The sequence below is a fragment of the Pinus tabuliformis genome, chromosome 7, assembly GCF_031772625.1.
Source record: "Pinus tabuliformis cultivar Carrire ecotype Pingquan chromosome 7, CPIR1, whole genome shotgun sequence".
Taxonomy (NCBI): Eukaryota; Viridiplantae; Streptophyta; class Pinopsida; order Pinales; family Pinaceae; genus Pinus; species Pinus tabuliformis.
The window spans coordinates 282,716,515-282,744,116 of NC_142293.1; positions in this window are offsets into that span (position 1 = coordinate 282,716,515).

A 27,602-nucleotide genomic window follows, 5' to 3' on the forward strand; every position below is an offset into this window, starting at 1 on the left:
CCTGAATCCATCAACACTATTACCTTTTTCTTCTTGATATGTCCTTGTATCTTGAGATTTTGAGGAGTGGTAATTCCTACCAATGCATTACAAGATATGGTCGGATTCATTTATTCTTTCTCTAGGGTTGATTCCTAGTGTATATCCTCCTATTTTGATGTTTCTTGTTCATTTACTTCCTCCTCGTCACAATCTATGTAGAATAATTTCTTCTCGGCACACTTATGACCTTTAGTGTATTTGTTATCACAACTGTAAAAAAGCCCTTTTGCTTTTCTCTCCTCCAATTTTTGTGGTGTCAACCTTGTAGGTTGTGGAAGACTAGGATCAATAACACTTCCATCTTTATAGTTGTGATTGGTAGACTTCCTTGTTGCCATAATTTTTCTTTCAACTTTTCTTGCCACCTTGAATGCCTTCTCCAAGGAATTAGGTTCCCAAAGGTGAACCTCATGTTAGATGTTATCTTTTAAAGCCCCTATGAAGACATCAATCCTATGCTATTTTGGAATATCGATTACCTTAATATTCAATTTTTGAAAGTCTTCATTGTGTTCTGCCATTGAACCCTTTTGTTTGAGATTTATCAATTGGCTAAAGAAGGTGTTTCACTTTGTATCTTCATAATGTGCTATAATTTCTTCCATAAAAATTGACCAGGTGACAAGTGATTTATGAGAACAAAGCCATCTATACCATACAAACTGATTATATTCTAAATATAAAGATGCAATATGTACCTTTTGTGAGGGTTGCACATCTTGTAGATCAAAATATTGCTCCATCTATAGTATCCAAGTTATTGGATCCTTGTCATCAAACTTCTTCATCTCTATCTTTGGAATGTTGTGGTTCTTAAACCCCACATGGGAGTCTCTAAAATCGTGATTGATATTTCTTTTTTCTTCATCATGATTTTAATGGATTTCCTTGTCACCAATGGGAACCTTTCTTCTAACAACTTTGCCAAAACTTCTTTCAATCCTTCTATCTTAACATTCATCATTGGTTCCATGTCTAATTTTAAACCATCATTCAAAACTACCATGTCCCTTTTTATACCATCTATCTTAACATTCATCATGGCTTCTGTTGAAGCCCCAAAAATCGGGTCTACAACAAGGGGGATACCCACTTGCTCCGGACCTTGGTTAGCAGCTCCTTTTCCGTTTGGTATAGTGGGTCCAACTAGGGATATGGGACCAGTTTCCCAATTTATGTGTGTGTGTGTTGAGATTTGATACTTCCTTTCTAAAAGTTCCTAAGTGAAATGCTTTTACTTTAACTCTAATCTAATAACATGCAATTGTATTCTAATAAATAGAAATATCTAATTCTACACTAACCCGGGGTGTAATCTTTCCGTTATGCGATCTAAAATGATTACAAATAACAATTGGTAATAAAGATCATTCAACTGTTATGAGAAAAGAATTCAATAGAGATAAACAATTTCGTATAAAAAGTTAGACGAAACAGTTGTGAAAAACATATCGCATAGTAAGCTACTCATACATTAAGCATAAACAAATAGTTATCACCATACAGAAGTGCCAAATGATAACTCAAGCATTCATGCATCAATATATAAATAACTGAATATAAATACCACTTTAACACAAAGGCGGAAATAGTTAAGAGATAGAAGTACCATTTATAACTAGTTCTACTCATGAGCTTCAAGCGATAATGATTTATCTCTTCTTAATCCAACATCCACTAAGAGTACAGAAGTGCAACATCAATAGTAGATATTAAATTCAAATATCAATAAATCTTGTTCCATTCATTCATCAAAACCTCCTCGAAGGGTGCAAAAGTGAATGTTCTGAGGACAAGTTTTTGACAAATTTCAGGACCCTTCTTTAAATGCATGAGAAGGGTTTAAATACTACTAGCTAAATCAAAAAATAACTTATTACAAAAATGTAGGATACGTTTTAAATGACCGTCCTTATTTCAGGCAAAAATAAAGCAAAATTAATACTAACATTGAATCTAAAATTAAAACTAACAACTAACTATTTCTGTATCTATTCCTTGAAATCGCAAGCGTTCAGCATTTGTTTGAGAAGAGTCGGCTGGCCGACTTCCGACTTTAACTGTCCTGCGAAAACAGCATCGACAAGAGCTGGCGCCATCTTCTCAACTGATTGATGATACATTTGAGAGTCATGCACTGGTTGTGTGGTTTTACCAAATATGCCGAGTAAGAATCCCAATTCAACTTAGTCAATCTTTTGATTGATTCTGCCTTTTCTTGAGCCTTCTGTCTCTAGCCCGTCTGCAGTTGCTGTGCATATATACCATTTTGAAGATATTTCTGACAAATACCACTGGTTTTAGGATTCAAGTTTTACTTTTTTACCTCTAGTGTTTCTTTCTTACAAATTTTTGGGCTTACAGGTGACTGAACAATTAGAGGTTTTCCCTTTCAAGAGGTTTTGCTCAGCATCGGAAACTGCCTCCGTTTCTTGATCTGGGCTTCCCTGGTGCGATTTTTTGCCTCTTATGCTCTTTTTGTTAGCAGATATAAAGCTTAAATTTTGTGAAAATAACGATTCTGTAAGTTGCTGACAATGAGTCTTAAATTGCCTGTTTGTGATGTCATCGATGTCCAGTACCCATTTAACCATGTCCATGTATGGAAGAATTTTGGGCCTCGCCGCTATTCAGTGTAAGAATGAGCAAGCTAGCTCTGTAATAGACGCCTCAAAAGACCCATGTGAGCCTGCAGTATCTGTAACCTCCATTATTTTGGGATTCTCTTCCTCAAGTAGATTATACATGCCTTCCCAAGTAGTAATACCAGCGTCTCTGTTACAGGTTGTGTCTGTATACAAGGGTGTCATTTCTTGATCTTCAGAACTCGGAGCTTTGCCTTTCTTCCCATAGTATCCTGAATGCTAATTTGTATAGTTCTCTGTTCTTTGTTCCTGCAGTTTACAAATGAGGTGAGAATCATGATAAGGAAAAGGTGACGGGAAAGATTTAAATGCCGAAGACATAAAATATACCACCTCATGTGAAATGTCCCTTCGATAAGCACGAAACCTTATTTCATTAATTATTGGCAACTAACTCATTAATTAGCATTAAAGTGCATAACCATGTCTCGATTTATGGAAAATACCTTTTTGAACGACGAGCCCAAAAGATTTGCGATGAAGCGATTTTGCGATTTTCTTCGCAATATCACAGATCGCAACATCGCAATATCGTTGGAGCATAGCATATGACAATCATCCGTTAATGTGTTTTCCGCGAAATGCGATTTGCGATATGCGTCATCGCATATCGGCAATTTGAGGTTTTTCAGCGTAAGAGATATTTGATGCATGCGATGCGATGAAGTTTCGCATCGCGATCTGGCAACCTTAGAATTGTGTTTGTAAGGAGGTATCCATTATCCTTTTTGCGATGCGATATTTCTTAAGGGTGATTTTATTCTACCTTATCATGAAACTTAAGCTTTTTTAGATTTTTCAAGGGTATTCTCCTAAGTTTATGAAGGTAAGTTTTATTGAAAAAGGAAATTCAAGCACTAATTGATTTTTAAATTTTTTGACTAAGGGTCCCCACTTATTTAGTATTAGTAATAACACTAAATAAGAATGGGGGTTGTTTCTGGCCACAACAATTGGCGACTCACTTGGAAGAACCAGTTATCTTTGCTTTTCTTTTGAATTTTCTAAACTTCCAAAACAGAAAATTTTCCAAAAAATCAAACTTTATTATAGAAAGACAAAGTACATTATGCTTTTACCTATCAATGATATTTCGTTTATTCTATTTTTAATTTTGATTATTTACTCCCTCAAGCTAGTCCTTGTATCTACATCAGTCACTACTTGGTTTATAAAGATAAAAATAAAGCCTTCTCTGTAAATCAGTTTTAAATATGCTCATTTATCGTAGGTAGGGCCTCTGCTGCCAGTAGGCGTTTATAGCTTTGACAGGGTTACCTGTTACCTAGCAATGGTCCTGTATCTCACTTAGAGAAATATACAATTTTCAAAGAGAAATCCATATTCACACTTATTGCTTTCATTTTTCTTTTTACCCTTAAATAAAAATGTCTTGGTTTGGTATCCAATTTATGACAGTTCCATTCACTTGATTTATAACTTTGCTGAACAAGCTGGATCGTGATGAGACCCCTTGTCTTTTGATTGCAACAATCTTTCAGTCATTGCCCTGTTGTGGTATGCAGTATTGGAAAAGTCAGCAAGCTATAATATCTATGATCATGATAAGTCAGCTCGTGATGAGACCTCTTATTCTTTAAGTTAAAGTGTATCATTGGATTATTCCTTGAACGTTGTAATTTCCTAGGTGGGGAGGAAGTCATTGTTTCCTTAAGATAGCTTTGGACGATAATGGTAGAGTTTTTGGAAAGATCTTTTCTACAGAGAATCTTCATTTTGTTATTGATACCTTTCATTGGACTAATATAAAATAATTTCCCACTAAAGGTTGCTTTTCATCAAAATTTACAAGGTTGAAACTAGTATCATTTCTAGGCCTAGAGCCTTTGACCGTATCTTTCAGTGATAACGATCAATTTTCTAAAAGAATTCTATTTATACAAGTGAAAAAACAAAATCTAACAGAGAATTTGTGTCTTTTTCGTGAATTCCGAATGTAACCATTTACAACTTGTTTTATTATGAAAATAAAAAAACTAATCTACAAGATAGAAGAATGATCTCCTATGGAAAATATTTTTTGAGGATATGTCCGTTAACAGGTAAAGATTCTCTTTTTCCTATTAAATCCTATAACATAAAAGTAGACGGACCATGACTTCTGCAATTTGAAAAGGGCCAAGCTACCTTCGTTGAAATTTCGTATGTTTCCCTTTTTCCTCATGAGCCTTGTCCCATTTTAAAACTAGATCTCCCATCTGAAAGTCCTTTCTGGATATTATGTTTGAATCAAAAGAAGATTTTACTAATGCTTGGTGATGAGCATGCGTTATTTTGGCATGTTCTCATTTCTCTTCTAACTTAATTATTTCCAGTTGCCTTAGTTGTAAGGAAGAAGTTGGTGCTTCATCAATATATTTAACTAAGGCCAAAGAGGGAATTGCTAAATGAGTTGGAAGAACCACTTCTTTCCCATAAACTAAATTAAAGGGAGAAGTGTCAATGGAGGCTTTCTGCGTTATTTGATCTGCCCATAAAGCATATATTAAATACTTGTGCCAATTTTTGTGATTTTGATCAATGGTTCGCTTAATGATTCTGATTAAGTTTTTATTTGTAGATTCAGCTAACCCATTCCCTTGTGGGTAATAATTGGCAGAGTATTTAAGCTTGAAACCCCTTTTGAGTGCAAATTCAGTCATCGCATTACCAGAAAAATATGATGCATTATCAAACATTAAAGCAGAAGGCAACCCAAACCTAGTGATTATGAACTGATCTATGAACTCGATGATGTGTTCGTCATTAGCCGTCTTGAGAGGAACTACTTCTACCCATTTAGTAAAGTAATCTATTGTTGTAAGGATATATCTATGCTGATTAGAGGAGTGAGGAACAATCTCACCTATTATGTCCAATCCCCATTGATCAAAAGGCTGCTCAATATTGACCGGTTGCAGCGCCAATGATGGTTTCTTTTGTCTCCCAACAGCGGTTTGACAAACTTGATATTTCCTTGCGTAGTTAAGTGAGTCTTTGAATAATGTGGGCCAGTAATAGCCTGCGCTTAAGATTTTATGTGTAGTAGCATCTCCAGCATAGTGTCCACCTGCTGGCCCATCGTGGAGTTCGTGCAAGGCATTTTCAGCTTGAGATTTCTCAAGACATCTAAGGAGAACAGAATCATAATTTATTCTAAAAAGAACATCGTTCACAAGCTGATATTGTTTAGCCTTCAACCTTAGAGCTCTTTTCTTGATATGATCGAGGTTTGAAGGAGCATATACATTCTTTAGATAAAATATGATATCAGCGTATAATGATTCAACATCATTTAGGCTTACCTCATACATTTGTATCTCTATAGATGGTATTTCGAAAATAAGCGATGCTCCAGCCAGCATTTTGCAAAAGCCTTGAACTTTTACAATACTTTCTACTTTGATTTCTACGTCATATTCTTGTAAGGCAGTAACCCAATTGGCTCTTTTCTCACCCACATCTTTCTTTATTAAGATATTTCTTACCGCTGGAAACGGTACTATGATTTTTGTATGGGTTTTAAGTAGAAAGGGTCTGAAATATTTAATTTCTTTGAAAACAGCAAAAGTTTGTTTCTCTACATCTGAATAATTTAACTCAGCCCCCTGTAAATTTGAACTGAAAAAAGCAATTGGAGCTTCTGCCTTGTCTTGATTTTCTTGAGTGAGTATCGCAGCATATGATCTATCAGAGACAAATGTATATAAAATAAAAGGATTGGAAATATTTGGAGTTGCTAAAGATGGAGCGTTAACAATTTCTTGTTTGATTATATTGAATGCCTCATATTCATCTTGGCCCCATTTGAAGTTTGAGTTCTTTTTAATCATTGCTTGTAAAGGAGACATAATTCTTGAAAAATCTGGAACAAATCTCTTTGCAAAATTAATCTGGCCAAGGAAAGATTGCATAGCTTTCTTACTGTGAGGTAGGGGTATTTTGTAAATCTCCTTGATTCTGCCAGGATCAATATGAATTCCAGATTTTGACACTATGAATCCAAGAAGTTTTCCTTCACTTAATTCGAAAAAGGATTTTTCGGGTTAAGTGAAATTCCATACCTTTGACAACATTGGAATATTTGTTTTAAATCTCTAAGATGATTGCCTCGTTTCCTGGAATATACAGTTATATCATCCAAGTAGATTACCATTGATCTGTTAACTAATCCCTTGAATGTGATGTCCATGGCTCGCTGAAATGTGGCACGAACGTTGATTAGACCAAAAGGCATCTTTTGATATGCGTAAGTGCCCCATTTGGTTATAAATGTGGTTTTTAATTGATCATTGTTGTTGGGAAAAGTATCCATTCGGAATGCCCCTATCCCACTCTAAGGTGTGACAGTGCCTTAGCAACAAACAAGGAAAACTAATTGAGTATTGTTCTTTATGGAATGTAAATGAGGAGAAAGGATGTAACTAACTTGTGTCTTCCGCTAGTTTGTCGATCCAATCGCTCCTCTCTTCAATAGCTCCCAGCTCTCTGCTCCCTTACCGACCCAGCTTCACCGAATTCCTGCAAGATCACAAGGGAGAGAAACTACACGAAGATACAGATATACATTCATAAAAAGCTCAAGATCAGATTAAGCTAAACATGCAAATATAACAAAAACATCATTGATACACAGCATGTAGGAGAAAACTCAAATAGTTTATTGATAGAATAAGAAAGTCCAAGAGGAGATACAACCAAGTGAGTTCTGATCCAGCATCTACCTCCCAGCAAAGGAATCCCTTCCTCTCCTCCAACAAAGCATAAATCACCCAATGTACTAATCTCAATCTCAAACCAACAGCAATTCTCTGCAAAGTACAAAATTCCAGCCTCTGGATCTCTGGGATGAGGGATCCATATATAGATGTAAGCAGAGAGGATGAGTCAGCTTATGTTTTGACTTGTGGCTTCTCTCTGTCAGTTCTTGCTTCCACTTGGAGGTTGAGAGCCTCTTACTCATCACTAGTCGAATTCATTGAGGCAAGTGTCACTGGAGAAGATTCTGGAAGCTTCCATGGTCTTTCCACCTCGTTGAATGAGCTTTCCATTTTTCATTTCCCGCTCAGCGCACCCTGGTAGTGCATCCAAGTGCGTTGCAACGCACCTAGCCAGTGCATTTGGGTGCTTTGCAACGCAGGCAGCTAGTGGAGCTCTTGAATTGATCCTGAATTGATTGTTTCTGAGTGGTTTTTGGTGGAGAACTTCTGGGAGAAGCTGTCATTGGTTGACCTTGTTCCTTTAGGAGTTGTAACAACATCTTTAGGGACTTTGGATCCCTTGGATTATGGACATTTCATGCTTATATCTGTAAGGCACAAAAATGTCTATAACAGTTGCCCCCTAAAGTATGAGGCCATTTATCGGGTGAAATGCTTTATTAGGAGGATCCGAAGTTCATTCAATGCTGGTAGGAGACCTGTAATAAGATACAATACAATACATTATTTTTCATACTGTTTTCATGATCTAGCTGAGGCGGGCATTTCCATGCTCAGCTTTATAAATTCATTTTATGTACATAGGACAGACAATCGTCTGCTGGTAGACTGATGATTGTGATGAAATCATCATCCTTTTGGTAGGACGATTATCTGTTTTGCAATGTTGTACATGTCAATGTCTTTATTTTTCCCGAATATATATCGCAGCCCGGATGGATGAAACTAGATCTGGGGTCTTCAATCTCGTCCGATCTTCACTCTAAGTACGAGTCGATCCATGTGAGAAATGTTTTGAAGTCGAACATGGAAAGACATCGCTTGATTACCAGTCAATGATGTAAACTGTTAACAAGCGCGAGAGGAATCACCGATAATGATAATGACCCTCAAGGTACTGCAGTACAATTCACGTGGTGTGAATAAAGGACTTGGCGTCGAACACCACGCAAAATCTTTCGGTCGAAGGTCATTGATGTATACCTGTCGCCGGAAGTGAGAAACTTGCCATTGAGGCAAGCAAGCTTCAAAGTACTGAAGGGGGTGTTCCTAGATCAACTTCTTGGATAATGAGCTGATGTCGACAAGAAGCGATCCTTCAAAGGAGGGCCTTAATGTATCCCACATCAGTGACACGGAACGGAGCAAATGATTTTGATGGAGGTGAAAACGATCTGATGATATATGGTTCAGGGTGGCGGTCATGAAAGAATGAAGGATAATGTATGGTAGTGGATGGGACACGGTTGACTTCTCTAGATGACTTCTCTTGAACATATCGGTGACACTTGTGTGATGGATCGGTAGCATTTACCCCAAAGGTGGATGGTATGGCGAGACCATGGTGATGTGACCGGTGAATGAAACAACCCAACCCGACTCAGGCACGGAGCGGAAGTGACATGTTCGAGAGCGACTTGCTACCAATAAAAGTTCTTTGAGTTTCTTCCCAATTTTTCCCCAGTCATTGTTGACTAGTACCTCTTTATTTTTTTCAAGCTTGAGGAGGATAACATATGCTTGTTCTATAATTTGCCCTTCGGGCAAACCCATCGCTATGTTTTAACGAGCCTAGCGATAGTGAAACTCGTTCTCGTCTAAAGACAAGTTTGTCGCTATTAATGTTTTTAACGCGTCTAACGACAAAGATAACTCGGTCCTTTTCTTTTTTAGAGAGTCTGAAAAGGTACGTAAAGTTAACTCCGGAAGTCCTTTTTCGTCATCTAATCCCTTAAGTCCGAAAAAGTATAAAACAATACAGAAGGGATGAATTTTCGATAGTTTTAACAGCCGAACAAAACAAGCGCTCGATCTTTTTGTGCAATAATCCCTCAGGTCCAAAAAGATTAAAATATAGAGGAGGGATAGCTCTTCTGGTTGCTTTAACGAGCTGGGAGGCCAAAACTCGGCAATCTTTTCATATTTTACGAGTTAGATGAAAAGAGCTTAAAGAAGACTCGTCTTTTGAGGAACAAGTGATAAAATGGGTAGCAGCTGATTCCAGGTAAGGGTTGGAATTTTCCAAGCACGGCAGTGTCACAAGGATGGCTAGTGAAATCACTCTTCGCAGCTGTTCCTCAAAATGGGTAAACAATCAAGTGGAGGTGAATGATCAGCCAATGGAAAAGTGGAGGTGACGGTGCAAACACGACCAAGGCTTTAATGGCTGATAATGTTACATTCATGGTGGTTATTTACCGGAGGATAGTTCATTTTTTAACGAGCTTAAACACGGGTTGAAACACTTGCTCGATCTTATGTTTATTTTTTAACGAGCATGAACTATGTGCTAAAACTGCTCGATCTTATGTTTATTTTTTAACGAGCATGAACTATGTGCTAAAACTGCTCGATAACATGGTTTTGTTTTGATTTTTACCATAAATAGCTTTGCCTTTTCAAAGATAGTATTGTACCCTCAATTGCTGCATCAAACTAGTTAGAAATGAATAACATTTGCTTGAAAATGAGATTAAAACACTAATATTTCACTTTGAACTACGTAAAAAGCAATAAAAAGTGTTTTTACCTCTCATTTTACCATTTCATTTGAACTTGGTTTGTTGGAGCTTTGGAGGTGCCTCTTCCCCCTTGATTTTCATCAGCTGATTTCGGGAGATTCTGTGGACGATTCTCGGCGCCGTCTGGACCAGGTAGGAGCTAAACCTGAGCTCTTTCATTTCATGGTTTCCTTTCTGCATTCTGTGCTTCTTTCCTTGCTTTTCTGAGCACCTGGGGTTTGATGGGGTCGCTCTGCCATCAGCGCACCTTGGGCACTCGAAACCTGCGCTGAATGTCAAGCAGTATGAAGGCAGTTTGACCTTCAACACAGGTGGAACACTGTGCAGGTGCGTTGGGCGCAGAAAAGGATTTTGTAGCACAGTTTTTGATGAAAATTTTCGCCTGTTTCTCATCAAAATCAGGATATAACTCCTCTCATGCTTGTTTTTGCAGAGATATTGGAGCAAAATGACCCTTACATGGCGAGAACGAGAACATTAAGAAGAGGACATGATTGCCCTACATGATCTTGTTACAGTGAACGCGCTGCGGAACTGTGGTTTGCTGAAGTTCTTCCGCATCTCTAGCATGAGACAGCAGATCAACCTTTTGCAGTATTTGCTCGATGCTTGGGATCCTATCAACCAGTTTTTCCAGATTAGGGGCAAATCCATCCCCTTGACTGCAGTAGATATTTACTTCTTGACTGGCTTTTCGCGGCGGGGTGCCCCCATTTCTTTGTCAGGTTCGGCCCGAGGGAGTGACTCTGTGAGAGATTATATCCGCCAGTATTGCAGGGAAGGATATCAGATGAGTAAAGACGGCAAGATCATCATCCGAGACGTCGCTGATAGGTCCCTCAGGTCTATCCTATTCACTTTTGGTAGGATGGCCGGGAGTGCATCTCTTCATGTAGCCAACAGGTCCTATATGCAGCATGCCTTGGAGTGTCTCCAACCGAAAATATTCAACTGGTGTGATGCAGTACTTCTTGTGATGAAAAGCCAGTTGACCAAGATAAAGGATGGGAAGTTGAAGAACTTTGGGTTTGGTTCTATTTTGACCGCCTTTGCCTTGGAGAAAATACCACTGATGCAGCCGCAGTACATTGCACTCGACATACCTTCTCCTACTGAACCACGCATGCAGAGATGGGTTGACCACATGTCTAGGCATGCTGGTCAGTCTCAGATTTCTTTTTCCGATACCTTCTTCAGGTGGTTTGATCGGCAGGAGATGGCTTATGCCGAGTATCCATATGCTGGCATGGACTTTCGGGGTGATCCGGATTTAGTACTACCGGATGGCGAGCAGTGGGGCGCTATTGGTAAAATCTTTGACCATATCACTGTTTACTGTTTTTATTTATAATGTCCTTGTGCTTTATTCTATCAAGACTTTAATCAAACTCTTGTGAACATGAAGATGTTGGTCCTGTTCGTCCAGTAGTTCGCCAGAGAGTGCCAGCCGCTGCCCCAGCAAGAGAGGTTGCCGGGAGGGTTATTCTTAGTGACCTTGATGTGGCTGAGACTCTCACAGCTGTGCAGGAGCAAGTTGAGAGCCTTACTCTCGGTATTCCCGATGTGATGATCGATGAGCTACCTTTGCAGTTACAGCGACATACTACTGGTGTGCCTAGACGATGGACTCGTCTCTTGCGCATGATTGCACAGGCCGTGACTTGCTATCACGAGCATCATTAGACTAGGGTGCCCCCTAGCATTTTGAGTTTTGGGTCATGTGACCGATTTTGTCTTGGTTACAGAACATTATATGTAAACCATAAATAGCTATATATATATTTTGATTTTCGGGTTTTATTCTGGTTGAGTTATATGATCCACATGTAAAACATTGATGATGCGTTTCTTTTTACAAATGTCGCAAATGTCTATCTAACACATAGTTTGCTAATGAGTCGGTTAATGTGTTTAAGTTTCTGGAAATATGTTGGTATTGAATAAAATCAAATTGTCTTTCCAAAATCTTAACTCTTAGGAACATGCGATAAATAGCTGGATTTCGGACGGAATATATACCATTGAGTTGTAGTATTACGAGTTGTGAGTCTAGCCTGACGATTAGTCGGCGTATACCATGGGTGATGGTATCAGAGAGAAGTTCTATCAACGCGCTATACTCAGCGATGTTATTCGTTGATTGACCGATACATACACCTCTGAAACTTACTAACTCGCTGCTTGGATCAAAAATGGCCCAGGCTGCGGAGGACAGGTTCTGCGAACTACGACTCGCTCCGTCGGCATATCCAACACATGTCTCCAAAAGGTTTTACATCTGCAATAAATGTAAAAAAGTGGATTACTCAACCAAAACGAACACTTTAGCGAAAAAAAATACAACAAAAGCATATTGGTTACTATTTAAGCATAGTAACGCTTGAGGTACAACCCATTACGGGGTTGTGCCAGTGGAATTACGTCATAATCCATTAACTCGTAGGCTCCTTTTGCTAACACTCGTCTAACAATATAGGGGCCCATCCATAAAGAATTAAATTTACCTGCTCCCAATTTATCGGATTCTTGGTCGTAAAGCAAGACCAAGTCACCTTCTGAGAAGACACGGGGTTTGACATTTTTGTCGAACTGCACCTTGACTCGTTTCTTATGGGATTCGTTAGCCAAAGCGGCATCACGACGAGTTTCATCCAATTGGATTAATTCCAAGAAATGGGCCTCTTCTTCTGAAGTTCCGGGGAGGAGATCAATTGCGAGTTTAAGAGACGAGATTTCACACTGGACTGGTAAGACTGCTTCCAGGCCATATACCAGTTGGAAGGGTGTGAACCCGGTTGCATTCCTTATCGATGTTCGGTAAGCCCACAAGGCTGAGTACAGGATTAGGTGCCACCTTCTTTTGTGAACTTCGATCATCCTTTGCAACATACGCTTCAGGACCTTGTTGATCGCTTCAACTTGTCCGTTGGCTTGCGGATAATACGGAGTAGAGCTGTCGTGAGACAATCCTAGCTTGGCAGCTAATTCAAGCATCATGTGATTGCGAAAATGCGATCCATGATCTGTGACTATAGCCTGTGGTACGCCAAATCTGGCGACTACATGATTGAAAAAGAAAAGGGCAGCTGTTTCACCAGTGTTATCTAATGTAGGCATCGCCTCGGCCCATTTGGTAAAATAGTCAACTGCGACTATGATATACCCATGCCCCCCGGTCGAGGTGGGGTTACATGTCATGAAATCGATGCCCCATTTGGCGAACGGCCCAACAGCAACTATTGGTTGTAGAGGTGCGGGTGGTCTTCTGGTTTTGCTATCAAAAATTTGACAAGCATGACAACTTCTGACTGCGGTTATGCAATCCTTAAACATGGTTGGCCAGAAGTATCTTGCTCGTAAGATTTTTTGTGTTATAGCATAACTAGATTGATGCCCCCCACAAGCTCCTGAATGACACTCATTCAGAGCTTTCTCGGCCTCCTCATGGGTGAGGCACCTTCTCAGAACTGCAACGACACCACGACGGTAAAGTGTATCACCGACGATCATGTAGTCTTTTGCTTGGTATCGTATACGTTTCTGTTCTGAGTGAGAGGTGTTAGGCCTAAACTTTTGGGTTTGGAGATAAATTATTATATCTCCATACCACTCATTGCTTGTGGATATTAGAAACAAATTCTCGTCCACGATTGATTCTTCGGATGTTTCATCGTTGGACGACGATGGGAGATCGCATAACAATTCTGCAAAAACTAGAGCTTTCTTTGATTTGGATTTTACGAATTCCAGATCAAACTCTTGAAGTATTGCTATCCATTTTGAAAATTTTCCCCCCAGCAACTGTCGCGACAATATATAAGTCATGGGGTTGCAATCAGACAGAATGGTAGTTTTCCGAAAGAGGACATAGTGTCGAAACCTTTGTATCGCTTGAACAGCTGCAAGCGCTAGTTTTTCAACATAAGAATATTTACTTTCTGTATCATTGAAGTTTTTACTTAAATAATATATAGGGTGTTCAATTCCATCGACTTCTTGAACTAAAACCATTGCAATGGTCGTATCTGTTGCAACCAATACAGGTTAAAATCTCTTTGGTAATCGAGGGCGTACATTAATGATGCTTTCATTAAGGAATCTTTTAAAGCATCAAAGGAAGCTTGCGCAACCTGATCCCAGACGAAGGGTACCTCCTTTTTCAAAAGACGTGTATAACCTTTAGCAAGTTCGGCGTAATTTGGAATGAACCTCCTCAGAAAGTTTGCTTTCCCTTGGAGTTTCTGAATCTGAAGCAAATTTGAAGGTGGAGGCAAATTTATGATTGCCTGTACCTTGCACAGGTCGAGACGAATCCCATCTTTGGAGACTACAAAGCCTAGTAAACGACCAGAACTGACGCAAAATACACATTTGTGTGGATTGAGTCGTATCTTGTAGTGTCGGCAACGTAGAAATATCGCTCTTAAATGCTGCGGATGATCAGTCCGCTTTCGCGAATGAGCCGGAAGGTCGTCGAGGTATGGTTGAACGATGTTATTGATGTCATGGAAGGCATAATTCATTGCCCTCTGAAACGTCGCCCCTGCGTTCTTTAAACCAAAGGGTAATTTCTGATATGCGAATGTGCCCCACGGACAAATGAATGCAGTCTTTGACTGGTCCTGTGGGCGGATATTTATTTGATTATACCCGGAAAATCCATCCATGAATGAAAAGATTTCGCATCCGGCGCATTCATCAATTATCTGGTCGATGAAGGGTGTAGGGTAGTTGTCTTTCGGACAAGCTTGATTTACATCCCTATAATCGACACACACTCTAATTGTCCCTTGTTTCTTCATAACAGGGACAATATTCGATACCCAATCGGTTAGAGGAACCGGATAGATGAAACCAGCATGGAGAAGTTTTTCAACTTCTGCTTTAATGGCAGCGGCTTTCTTGGGGTGCACCTGCCTGAGCCGTTGTCGTACCGGTTTGACATCTGGATACATCTTAATTTCATGTTCAACGATACTCGAGTCGATGCCTGGCATTTCACTATATGACAAAGCAAAGACATCTCTGAATTCGCGAAAAAGAGCGTTATATATTTCCAGTTCTGAAGGAGAACAACATTTGCCAACATAAATATTCTCTACAACATCTGTTTTAGTCGAGATATTTATGGCTATAGTCTCTTCAATGTTGGATAAGTTTCGCGTGGAATCCACCGTATTTACAGTATTTGAAAGGAATTCAAAAACTGAAGGATGATAAAGGTCATTTTGAGTATCTTCTTCACAATCCGGAAGAAGGGAACGATGGTGGCAATCATTCCATGGTGTCCCTTCAATCAACATTGATTGTACAATTCCTTCGTTGGTTCCATGCACTCGCGACCAAGGATCTGAAGGGGTACCATATTCTCTAGACCTATCTACCCAAACGCTTGACGAGCGTTGATTCGGGTTTGCCTCCCATGCTAGAAACATTGATTGCTATAATACTTCTATTGGGCTTGGGGGCAAAACCATAGCATGATCCATGTCGATGTCGTTTTCTGAAATCTTTTTGGAAGATATCATATCGACGCTACTTCCGCCAGATTGATTGGAGGTGGAAGAGTGAAAGTTCCCATTAGTATAGGATCTTTTAGTAGGCCTACTCTGATATTCTGAAGCGGATGGGGGCTTCCATGGATCATGGGATTGCTTCCTGTAACTTGAGAACCATTAGGGAGGAAGTTTTGTTGATCGACGATTGTAATCCCTCCTTGGAAAGGGAATGCAATCTTTCTAAAATAGGTCGACACAACAGCTGCCATGGCATATATCCACGGTCTTCCTAGTAGGATGTTGTAATCAATATTTCCATCGATGACTTCAACATCTATTTCTACTGTTTTTCCCCCTAGTTCAACCTTCAAGTTATTTAGGATACCATATGGGGTATATGACCTTCCGTCGAATGCTTTTAATGTTGTCGAAGATCGCGACAAGGTAGGAGATCCTAAAGTTTTCCAGCAACTCATCGACATAATACATGTAGATGCCCCCTCATCAATAATTGTTCGATGAACAGTTTTGTTGAGGGCTTTCACTTGAATAAGGAAATCTAGTTGAGCTGGTAACTGAGGATCGTATCCTTTATGGTCGAAGGATACAAGATTGGAATCCTTAGGATCAACCCCACCAATGGCTGATAACAAAGCCTGCCTTTGGGATGGGCAATTTTGTAGCACCTCAAGAGTCGACATAGCGGATGGCGATTGGGCCAAATCTTCCACTATGTTATAATGCTGCGCTACTCTAGCGCGAGGATTAAACGTCGACTTGTGTACTACTCCCTTTGGTGGTTTTATTGTTAATTCAGGAATGATGGGTGGTACAACTTCTGCCGAAGTTGTTGTCGAACTACTTGGTTGATCTTTACCCTTGTCGTTCGACAGCTGCGGATTCCCGTAATCTTTGTTCCTTGTCGAAATCAAAGCATCATTTTGCTGCTTCGAAATCGACAACATTAGCACTTGCGACGGGGAAGCATTTCCACTATCAACCAGATTTGTCCCTGGATTTGGAAACGGATTAGTTAACACAGCTGAGGTTTGCGAACTTTTAAAGAACCTTTTAAGCTCAACTTTGTATGGACAATGTGCGGTCCAGTGATCCTCATCGCATATATGACACCCTGAAGGGGGTTTCCTATTTCCAGGAGGGTTTGAAGAAGGTTCTTCAGGAGATGATTCCTCCTGTTTCTTCTTCTTCCCTTTGCTTTGTTTCTTCTTGCTTCCTGGTTGTTTGGTTTCTTTGCCTTTATTTGCTGATACGGCATTTACTTCTGAAGCAAGAATTTCGTCTTTTTCATTTTGATTTGAAATCTTACGGGCTTTCTTGGATGTAGCCCTTGTCGATTTTGCGTTTGTCGTGCCAATCACGCCATCGCCGGCGTGAGAGTCATTGTTTGATTTAGGAGGAGGAGGAATTGAAAATTCCGGTCTAGGGGCGTCAAGTATTTTGTCGTAGAGCGTGCCAGACTGAGTATAGACCAAGTCTAGATATTGCGCACGAGCGATAACTTGCTCTTCCATTACGACTCCCCCCTTTGCCACATCTTCCGTTATAGCAGGAAGTAACGACTTGATAAACCATTCAGCTAATAGCTGATTGGGAACGTACGTTTTTACCATCCTACGACGACGTCGCCACTCATGTATATGGTCAGATATGTGAGTGGTCGTTGTCTGCTTGAAGTTGGTTAGGATTTCCGTTCCCGTTTCATACCTTATCGGTAATTGAAAATGGGTTAAGAAAGTCATGGCTAAGGTACTGAAGTTGTCGAACAAAGCTCTAGGCAATTCAATATACCATTTTGCTGTTGGACCCGTTAACGTCCTCTGAAAAAGGCGAAGCCTTATCGAATCATCATTTAGGGTGTTTGATGAACACCATAGATGAAATGTCATCACGTGATTCGATGGGTCTTCACCTGGATTTCCATTAAATTTAGGAATATCTGATGGAAGTTTATGAGGAATCGTTGGCCACCAAGGGGCGTAAGCAATTGGATCGTTTGTTAACCGGTGTAAATCGGGTAACTCTAAAGTTGCCATGAATGGTAACTGTTGATTCAGGTTAGGTGAAGCATACCCAGGGTACGATGGAATTGCCTGAGCAGTTGGCCTTTGCATACCAGCATAATGTAGTTGATGCTGGTACGACTGATACGGTTGGTGGACATGACCACTGTAAAGTGGTTGATTTTGACCGTTTTGAATGTACGGTTGTCCACTGTTCGCAAAGATCTGCTACTCAGAACCTTGGTACACTTGTTGGAATTGTGGTTGTTGGTATTGCACCAGCCACGGTTGTGAAGCCATGTTCTGTTGCGCTATACTAACCGTTGGACCAAGGTGTGGGGTAATTGTACCCGTTTGGACCTGTGTCGTCCCGCTAGTTGGCGATTGTGGTTGAGTCACAGGGTCAAGGGGTTGTTGCATTACAACCTGAGAAATTTGAGGTTGACATACAACAGGCAACGTTTGAGCTTGTGACACTGTTACAATAGCTGGTGTTGTCGGGATGTTCGACATAGGTACACATTGTTGCATCGAATACACAACCCTTGGTTGTTGGGGTAGTATAGGTACCCAACCACTTGACGTAATTCCAGTATAACATGAATACTGTTGTAAACTCCCGTATGGATATCCTCCCGGAGGGGGTAATGAAATGGCATACTGCCCCCCATACGGTGGTAATCCGGAACTCAAGGGGATTGTCTGCCCTTGGGGACTGGATTGCCCAAATTGACCTCCAAATGGATCAATTTGTCGAGTCTCAACATAAGAGTTGCCGGATATTATTCCGGAGGAACAAACAGGAACGGACCATACTGTCGAAATAGCCCCTGGATGGACTCCTTCTAGCGGTTGTGAGCTAGTCGGGTCAGATGGTACGCCGGCAAACATTGTTGGAGTGACGGCAAGCAATTCTGTTGTCGCTGTGTCAGTTGACACAGTCCTAGATGTTGACGGTTGTTCAGACATTTTGAGTCTATCCAAAAGATTACCTAGCGATTCTACAGGAACTTCCACTGGTGGTAGACTAACTTCTGATGTCGAAGGAAATAGAGTGACCCCGACTCCAAAATGTGTTGGAGTACTTGCTTGCGGATCTTCTACAATTTCCTCTATCGCAATCAAACCAGGTGGAAGGGGAAGACCGTCAGGTCCGTAAAATATTTCTGGTGTCGAAGAAGGGGTTGAATCGACAGCGACAGATGTTTGAGGAGCAAGACTCTCCGAACCGGTTGCAGATGGAACTGGTTCAGTAACACAAGTGTTTGCTCTCAGACTGGGATCAGTATCACTATCCCTCTGTGGTTGTTGAACTTATTCTGTAGAGGCAGGGTTTCCAGAAATGTTTGGAGTAACCGGAATCTCAGATGTTGTTGGAACACTTGTTCTAACTTTGATAGGAGATTTCGAACCGGTTAAACGAGTCCGCTTTGTCCGTACTGTTTTCGATTCCGGAGACAAAGACGGTTGACTCGTAAACCTCTGCGAACGACGGGGTTTCAATTGACTTTCTTCCACGATTGCGGATTACTCGATCAACCAAAATACAAAAAGGGGAAATATGTTTCCGAATTAAATGAATTTTAGACGCTTTAGACACAACTTGCTTTTTCAATTTTAAAGAGTCGAGAAAAAGCAAAAGATGACTCTAGTCGCCTTCGATGTTTTAACAAGCCCGAAGTGACAAATGCTTGGATCGAATTTTTCCGTTATAGAGTCTGAAAAAGGCCAAAAGGAACTGCTCTGGAGTTCTAGGTAGAGGGTGTGCCAAACTTTTCGCAAAACCGTAGAATACTTTTTAAGGTACGGGCGGTCAATCTTCCCGAATGTTGTGTTCAGTGCATTGCGATCAGTAGGGCGGCCGACACGGCTTCCTATGGATAAAGGTTTTATGCCTATAGGGGTCTCCCAATATATACTCGACGATACGTGGGAGCACAATCCGTACTGGCACTTATCGTCTCTCAGGAGGAATCACCCAACCATCAGCGAGATCGACAGTCACCAGGTTTTACGACGCCGGAACACGTCTCTAGCCTAGACCTCTATGTTGTGCGTTAAGTTCCAATGCGTTGTTAAGTTCATTCAATTTGTTTTAGGTTGATCTTTCTTAGAAGTTTGCCTTTTTGGATCACCACGAGATGTATGATACAATTCCTAAATGCAGTCTAAAGATGATAAGCAAGCTTTTATATCTTTTCAACAATGAAAATCCTAGCTACAAGGGGAAAAGAAAGACACAATCTTTTCTCAAAGAGCAAATAGCACACTGTAAATGCACTTTTCCTAAATCAAAGCATGCAAACTATCAATATGAAAATGCACAAATGCATGTATTTGTTTTCACTTTTTTAATATTGATGCCTAAAAAGAAAGCTGTTGTACAAATTTGAATTCGATTTCAAGTGAAAAACACAAACAAGCCTCTTTCGAAAATCAAAAAGACGATTACAACACTTTATGATGTTGAAGTAAATACTTGTTTCGACACTATAAATTCATAAATTCAAACCAAAAGACAAAAGTAAAAGCGCAATCAACTGTGAACAGCAATAAACTTACTCTTAAGATCAAAACGACACTTACGACAGGTCTAGATCTAAGGGCGACAGTATGACTAGTTTACTTTTGTAATGGGAAACTGCAAATGATGTAACAAATACACAAAGAACAAATACAGTTTTTTTATACAACTGAGGTGGAATTGAGGCAAAGAAAAGGGGTTTCAGATAGGTACACACACTGATAACAGGCTGCAAAAACAGAGACAAAACTGAGCAAAAGGAAGCAGGGAACCACAGCTGCACAAGGAAAAGGCTGATCAGCGCACCCTCAGCACAGAGAAACTGAACTTCAGCGCAGGTAGCCCTCTCGGGACCTGCGTTGAAATGCAGAACCTCTTCACATAGACTGTGCTGAAGCAAAAACGAGAATTGTCTCTGGGTTCTGGGTCACAGTTTGCAGTTTAATCTACAGTTTTTGGCCTGATAAAAGCTATCAATTAGGTACAATTAGGAGGATGATTTAAAGGAGGACTAAGATCTATCACAAAGGGCTATTAGATCACTTGTGTATCAGCTGTTCAGATCATAAAAACAGGCCCAGTGAATGGACTAGAGTAGCATTTCTCTACTTCGCATTTGTAAATGGCAAATGCAGTTCGATTCAGCACTCCTGAGTTTATGAGAAGAACAACAATAGAAACACAAATAAACTAACAAGATACGATCCCCAGCGGAGTCGCCAATTTGTTGTTGGGAAAAGTATCCATTCGGAATGCCCCTATCCCACTCTAAGGTGTGATAGTGCCTTAGCAGCAAACAAGGAAAACTAATTGAGTATTCTTCTTTATGGAATGTAAATGAGGATAAAGGATGTAACTAACCTGTGTCTTCCGCTAGTTTGTCGATCCAATCTCTCCTCTCTTCAATAGCTCCCAGCTCTCTGCTCCCTTACCGGCCCAGCTTCACCGAATTCCTGCAAGATCACAAGAGAGAGAAACTACACGAAGATACAGATATACATTCATAAAAAGCTCAAGATCAGATTAAGCTAAACATGCAAATATAACAAAAACATCATTGATACACAGCATGTAGGAGAAAACTCAAATAGTTTATTGATAGAATAAGAAAGTCCAAGAGGAGATACAACCAAGTGAGTTCTGATCCAGCATCTACCTCCCAGCAAAGGAATCCCTTCCTCTCCTCCAACAAAGCATAAATCACCCAATGTACTAATCTCAATCTCAAACCAACAGCAATTCTCTGCAAAGTACAAAATTCCAGCCTCTGGATCTCTGGGATGAGGGATCCATATATAGATGTAAGTAGAGAGGATGAGTCAGCTTATGTTTTGACTTGTGGCTTCTCTCTGTCAGTTCTTGCTTCCACTTGGAGGTTGAGAGCCTCTTACTCATCACTAGTCGAATTCATTGAGGCAAGTGTCACTGGAGAAGATTCTGGAAGCTTCCATGGTCTTTCCACCTCGTTGAATGAGCTTGCCATTTGTCATTTCCTGCTCAGCGCACCCTGGTAGTGCATCCAAGTGCGTTGCAACACACCTAGCCAGTGCATTTGGGTGCTTTGCAACGCAGGCAGCTAGTGGAGTGATCCGGATTTAAACAGGAACGCAACAAATTACAGAGATAACCATATACACAAAGATGCAGCGGAAATAATACTTCATTTCATTAATGGAAAATACTCAAATATGCTTACAACAGAAATGGAAATAAACTAGCTAGGGCGATGGTAGCTTATCTCTGAGAAGAGATGTAGGCTACATGCCTCTGAACTCTCTTACAATGAGGCTCGGAGGCCTATTTATTGTTGAGAAACAATAGAAAACCCTTCACATTCCAAAAACCTAACCCTAGAAGATGAAACGCCAAATTGTGGGCCCCGTTTTTGGGTAAGTTGGTACATCAACTTCCCGGGGTCGCGAATTGGTCATACTATCTCCGTTTGACGTGCATGATAGCTCGTTGGAAAGATTTCTCCGAGGACTACGACGGAAAAGACGATTTTTATCAGAAAAATCGCTGGCGGTAGATTTCCCAAAAAACGTCGTTTAGGGCCTCAAAACGGCTCCGAAAGTTCAGGACCCGAAAAACTGCTAAAAATAGTAAGTTGTGCTACAATTAAGGAAACTGAAAATGCTGAGAAAGACAATGGTGGGGGTCCAGGTGGACTTGGCAGGTGGCCACCAATATCCACCTGGATCATTCCTCCCCCCTTAGGAAGCAATGGTCCCCATTGCGTTGAGATCCTCCATGAGATGAGGAAACTTCTGCTGAACTTGTTCCCTGGTGAGCCACTTGCCCTGCTGAAGGAGTTGGCCTGCTTTGACAACTCGATACAGTTGGATATTCTGTTGGCGAGTGTTCTTGATCTGTGTGTCCATGATCCGATCAGTTGCAGCTTGTTCCATGCAATCTGGATTTAATTCTGTGGGTTTGAGCTGTTCTGCAATGTCGGATGTGTCTAGCAATGGTGGAAAGTATGGCCGAAGGCGGTCCACATTGAACACTGGGTGCAGGCCAAGGAATGGGGGAATGCTGAGCTCAAATGCATTGTCTCCCATAGCCTTAGTAATGGTGTAAGGACCATATCGGAGTGGTCTCAATTTCCGATAGGCTCCAGTAAGGCGTTCCTTTTGCAAATGCAACCAGACTTTGTCGCCCACCTGAAACTTGTGTGGCACCCGATGTTGATCATGTCGCTGCTTGTACTTGGCATTTGATTTCTCAAGAATTTCATGGACCTGCTGGCGAATATGTTGGATGCGCTCAATGAAGCTGGTGGCCTTATCTGTTTCGGACTGGACATGAGCTGAATTCATGTGAGTAGCTGCAAGTGGCATGGCCACATCAATGGGGCATAGTGGCTGGAATCCCAAACCCACCTGAAAAGGGCTATGGCCAGTGGAGCTGTGAAGAGCTCGGTTGTAGCTATGCTGAACATAGGGGAGGCTCTCGTCCCATGTGCGTGGATGCTTTGAGTTATACATGCGCAGAATGTGCACAATCATCCTATTGACAACCTCTGTCTGGCCATCAGTTTGAGGATGGAAGGCTGTGGACTTCGTGAGTTTGGTGTCCATCATTGACCAGAGACTGGACCAAAATGTGCTGAGAAACCGACTGTCCCGATCTGAGATGATAGACTGTGGGATCCCAAAGTGCACCCACACTCGTTCAAAGAAGAGTTTAGCAGTGGCTTCTGCTGTGATATTCTTCTTGCAGGCCATCATAATGGCCATCTTTGAGAACCTGTCGACGACCACAAAAACACAGTCATTTCCATGCTTAGTGGAAGGAAGGCCTGACATGTAATCCATGGAGATGGATTCCCAAGGTCGACTAGGGGTAGGCAACGGGGTGTAGAGGCCTTGCTTCTTAATGGTCGGTTTGGCAATGGCACAGGCAGTACATGATCGGATGTACTTCCCAACATCCTGTCGAAGATTCGGCCAATAGAAATAATTTTGCAGTACTGCCACTGTTTTCTCGACCCCGAAATGCCCAGCAGCCCGACTGTAGTGTGCTTCCCAAATCATCTTGGCACGCTCGCTTGAAGGAACACAAAGGTGACCGAGGTGGCATAATAGGGCATCCTGGAGGTGAAAATCTGCAACCTGCCGACCCTCCAAGAGTGTCTGGTATGTGTGGCCGAATTCTGGGTCGCTTTTGTAGAGAAGTGGCCAATCAGAAGTCTCGTGCCCGCAGGAGTTGAGCACGGTGGTTAGCGCCATGATCGGTGGTCGACTGAGGCAATCTGCAACATTATTGGTGCTGCCCTTTTTGTACTTGATATTCAAGTGAAACTGTTGCAGGTATGTAGACCACTTTTGATGGCGATCATTTTGCAATTTCCCTTGGGTCTGTATGAACTGCAGAGGTCGGTGGTCTGTGTGGATGACCGTTTCCTTCCCCAAAATGTAATGCTTCCATTGTCGGCAGGCCTGTACAATGGAATACATCTCTTTATCATAAGTGGGGTACTTCCGGACTGTGTCTGAAAGTGTTTCACTGTGATATGCCACTGGATGTCCATGTTGAGTAAGGACTGCCCCAATAGCATAGTCAGAGGCATCTGTCTCGACCTCAAATGGTTGTTGTAAATCTGGTAACGCGAGCACTGGTGCCGTGCAGAGGCGATCCTTCAACTCCCTGAATGCCTTCTGTTGAGACTCAGACCAAAAGAATTTTGCTTTCGCCCCGCCCTTGGTGACTTGACTCAAGGGCCAAGAAATATGAGAAAACCCCAACACAAACCTGCGGTAGAAGTTGGCAAGACCTAGAAAGCTGCGTAGCTCTGTTAGAGTGGTTGGAGAGGGCCAATCCCGAATGACTTGGACCTTGGCTGGATCGACATGCACCCCCTGTTCATCAATGATGTATCCCAGATACTGAACCTCGGTCATGCCAAAAGTGCATTTCTCCAAATTGGCACATAGCTTGTGTTGCCGCAGTGTTTGGAGAACCTGTCGAATGTGGTGGAGGTGCTCTTCCCAACTCTGGCTGAAGATCAGAATGTCATCCAAGTATACTACTACAAAGGAGTTGGTGAATGGCCGCAAGATGTCATCCATTAGCCTCATAAAGGTTGCAGGAGCATTCGTCAATCCGAAAGGCATGACCAACCATTCGAAGAGGCCCTCCTTGGATTTGAAGGCAGTCTTCCACACATCTGAGGGTTCGATTGGTACCTGGTGATATCCTGACTTCAGATCGATCTTGCTGAAATATTTCGCCCCCTTTAGTTGGTCTAGGAGGTCATCAATCCGTGGGATCGGGTACCTATTACGGACAGTGATCTTGTTCAGCGCCCGATAGTCAATACAGAGTCTCCACGTCCCATCCTTCTTCTGTACCAACACGATCGGGCTCCCACAGGGCGATGAACTCGGACGGATGTGACCTTTCTGCAGGAGCTCCTGAATCTGCCTCTTGATTTCATCGTTCTCCAGAACGGAGCGCCGATAAATTGGTCCATTGGGTAGCGGTGCACCTGGGGTCAGATCGATGGAGTGCTTGACTTGACAGTGCAGAGGAACCCCTGCCGGGGAGGTGAAGATGTCCTCGTACTCCTCCACAATCTTGTCCATCTGTAGTTGTCGTGCAGAGGGGCCCCGTTTGGAGGCCGCGGCCACTGTCTTCTTCTTTCCTTGAGGGCGTATCATCAGGAAAACAAATTTCCTGGTTTTGGAAATGATCTTACTGCATTGTTTTGCAGTAATCAAAGAGAGGGCGGCAGGTGGTGCTACCTCTGGTATCCTGAACAACTTATTTCCCAATGTAATAATAACTGCACGGGGCCTCGATTCATACACAGCATGTCGCTTCCACAAGTATGGTTGTCCTAGTAATACATCACAAACTTCAAGGGGAGCAATGTCACACAATACCTCATCCGTGAAGGGCTTGATGTTGTATGGAAGGCGACACTGCTGGCTCACGCGAAGATCTCGTCCTTGGTGAAGCCACCCAATGGTGTATGGTTGTGGATGTGATGTGGTCGGTAAGCCCAACCGCTTCACGACCTCTGCCGAAATGAGGTTCTTTTGACTCCCGCTATCAACAATGAACTGTATCGGGGAGCCCTTTACCCACATCTGGGAGTGGAAGAGACGCTCCTCCTCCTCTGGATCTTCGGGTTCATTTTTCTGGATCTTTGCGGTAGCAACAGTGGCGCTGGGGTCCGCATCAATGATCTGCTTCCCTTTTTCATACCCCTTATCGGGTTCTGACTCCGTGTCGGAACATGCATCTGATTCTGAAACCTTTAGCTCAGCCACCAGTGACTGCTTGGCCCGACACTCACTTGTGTTGTGAGTGGAGCTCTTATGGAACTCGCACCATTTTCCAGTGTCCTTTCTCGGCTTCGCGGCGCTGTTCTTTGCTTGCAGCTTCGGCTGGTTGTCTTGGGTTGTCCCGCCTTGGATTTGTCCTTTGTTCTGTGGTTTAGGGGCACCTTTCCCCTGCTTTGGATTCGCAGATCCAAAGTCTCGCTTCTTTTGTTTAAACTTCTGCTCGACCTTGACGGCATACCGGTATGCTGCGCCGAGCGAGGGGATGTTTAGGAATTGTATTTCTTCCTGGATGTACTTGTGCAGGCAGCCACGGTATTTGAGTATCAAATGTTGCTCCAAATCCTTGATACCCAACTTTGTGCGAAGGGTATGGAAAAGATTGGTGAACTCCGGCACGTCTTGGTCCCTTCCCTGCCGCAGCGTGGTCCACTTTATGTATTCATCCTCATAGCTCCCGACAGGGTAGTACTGCTCCTTGATAGCATCCCGGAACGAATCCCAGGTGGGTGCGGCTGAAAATAGTGAGCCAGTACTTTCATCCTTCTGCTCGCAGTAGGTTTCCCACCAGTCCTTGACGTGGGGGGCTGCTTTGAGGAGAGAAAAAACAATCTTTTCCCGACTCGAAAATTCATGAACAGAAAAATAACCCTCTAGCAGATTTAACCATTTATCTACGGCATCTGCGTCTATCTGACCTTCGAATATGGGGATTTCAAAATTAACTTGTACCTTAAAGGGTGTGGCGTTTCCAGAGTAGCTGCTGGAAGCCGATGCGTTGCTTCTCGGTAGCCGCTGAAGGATCTGGGCAAAACTGTCCATCATCGCGTTCCGTTGTCGCTCGAGGGCTTCTTCGAGCAAGATTTTGATGGGATCTCCTGCCCCCTCGTCTTTCTTCTCGTCCGCCATGGGAGGCCGTCGGGATTTGCGAGGCTGGTCTTGCAAAGGTTCAACCAGTTCAAGCCCTAACTCCTTATATCCCGACCTTGTTGGGGACATGCAAAGAAAAAACAGAGAAAAAACAGACCGCTCTGATACCACTGATCCGGATTTAAACAGGAACGCAACAAATTACAGAGATAACCATATACACAAAGATGCAGCGGAAATAATACTTCATTTCATTAATGGAAAATACTCAAATATGCTTACAACAGAAATGGAAATAAACTAGCTAGGGCGATGGTAGCTTATCTCTGAGAAGAGATGTGATGGCTACATGCCTCTGAACTCTCTTACAATGAGGCTCGGAGGCCTATTTATTGTTGAGAAACAATAGAAAACCCTTCACATTCCAAAAACCTAACCCTAGAAGATGAAACGCCAAATTGTGGGCCCCGTTTTTGGGTAAGTTGGTACATCAACTTCCCGGGGTCGCGAATTGGTCATACTATCTCCGTTTGACGTGCATGATAGCCCGTTGGAAAGATTTCTCCGAGGACTACGACGGAAAAGACGATTTTTATCAGAAAAATCGCTGGCGGTAGATTTCCCAAAAAACGTCGTTTTAGGGCCTCAAAACGGCTCCGGAAGTTCAGGACCCGAAAAACTGCTAAAAATAGTAAGTTGTGCTACAATTAAGGAAACTGAAAATGCTAAGAAAGACAATGGTGGGGGTCCA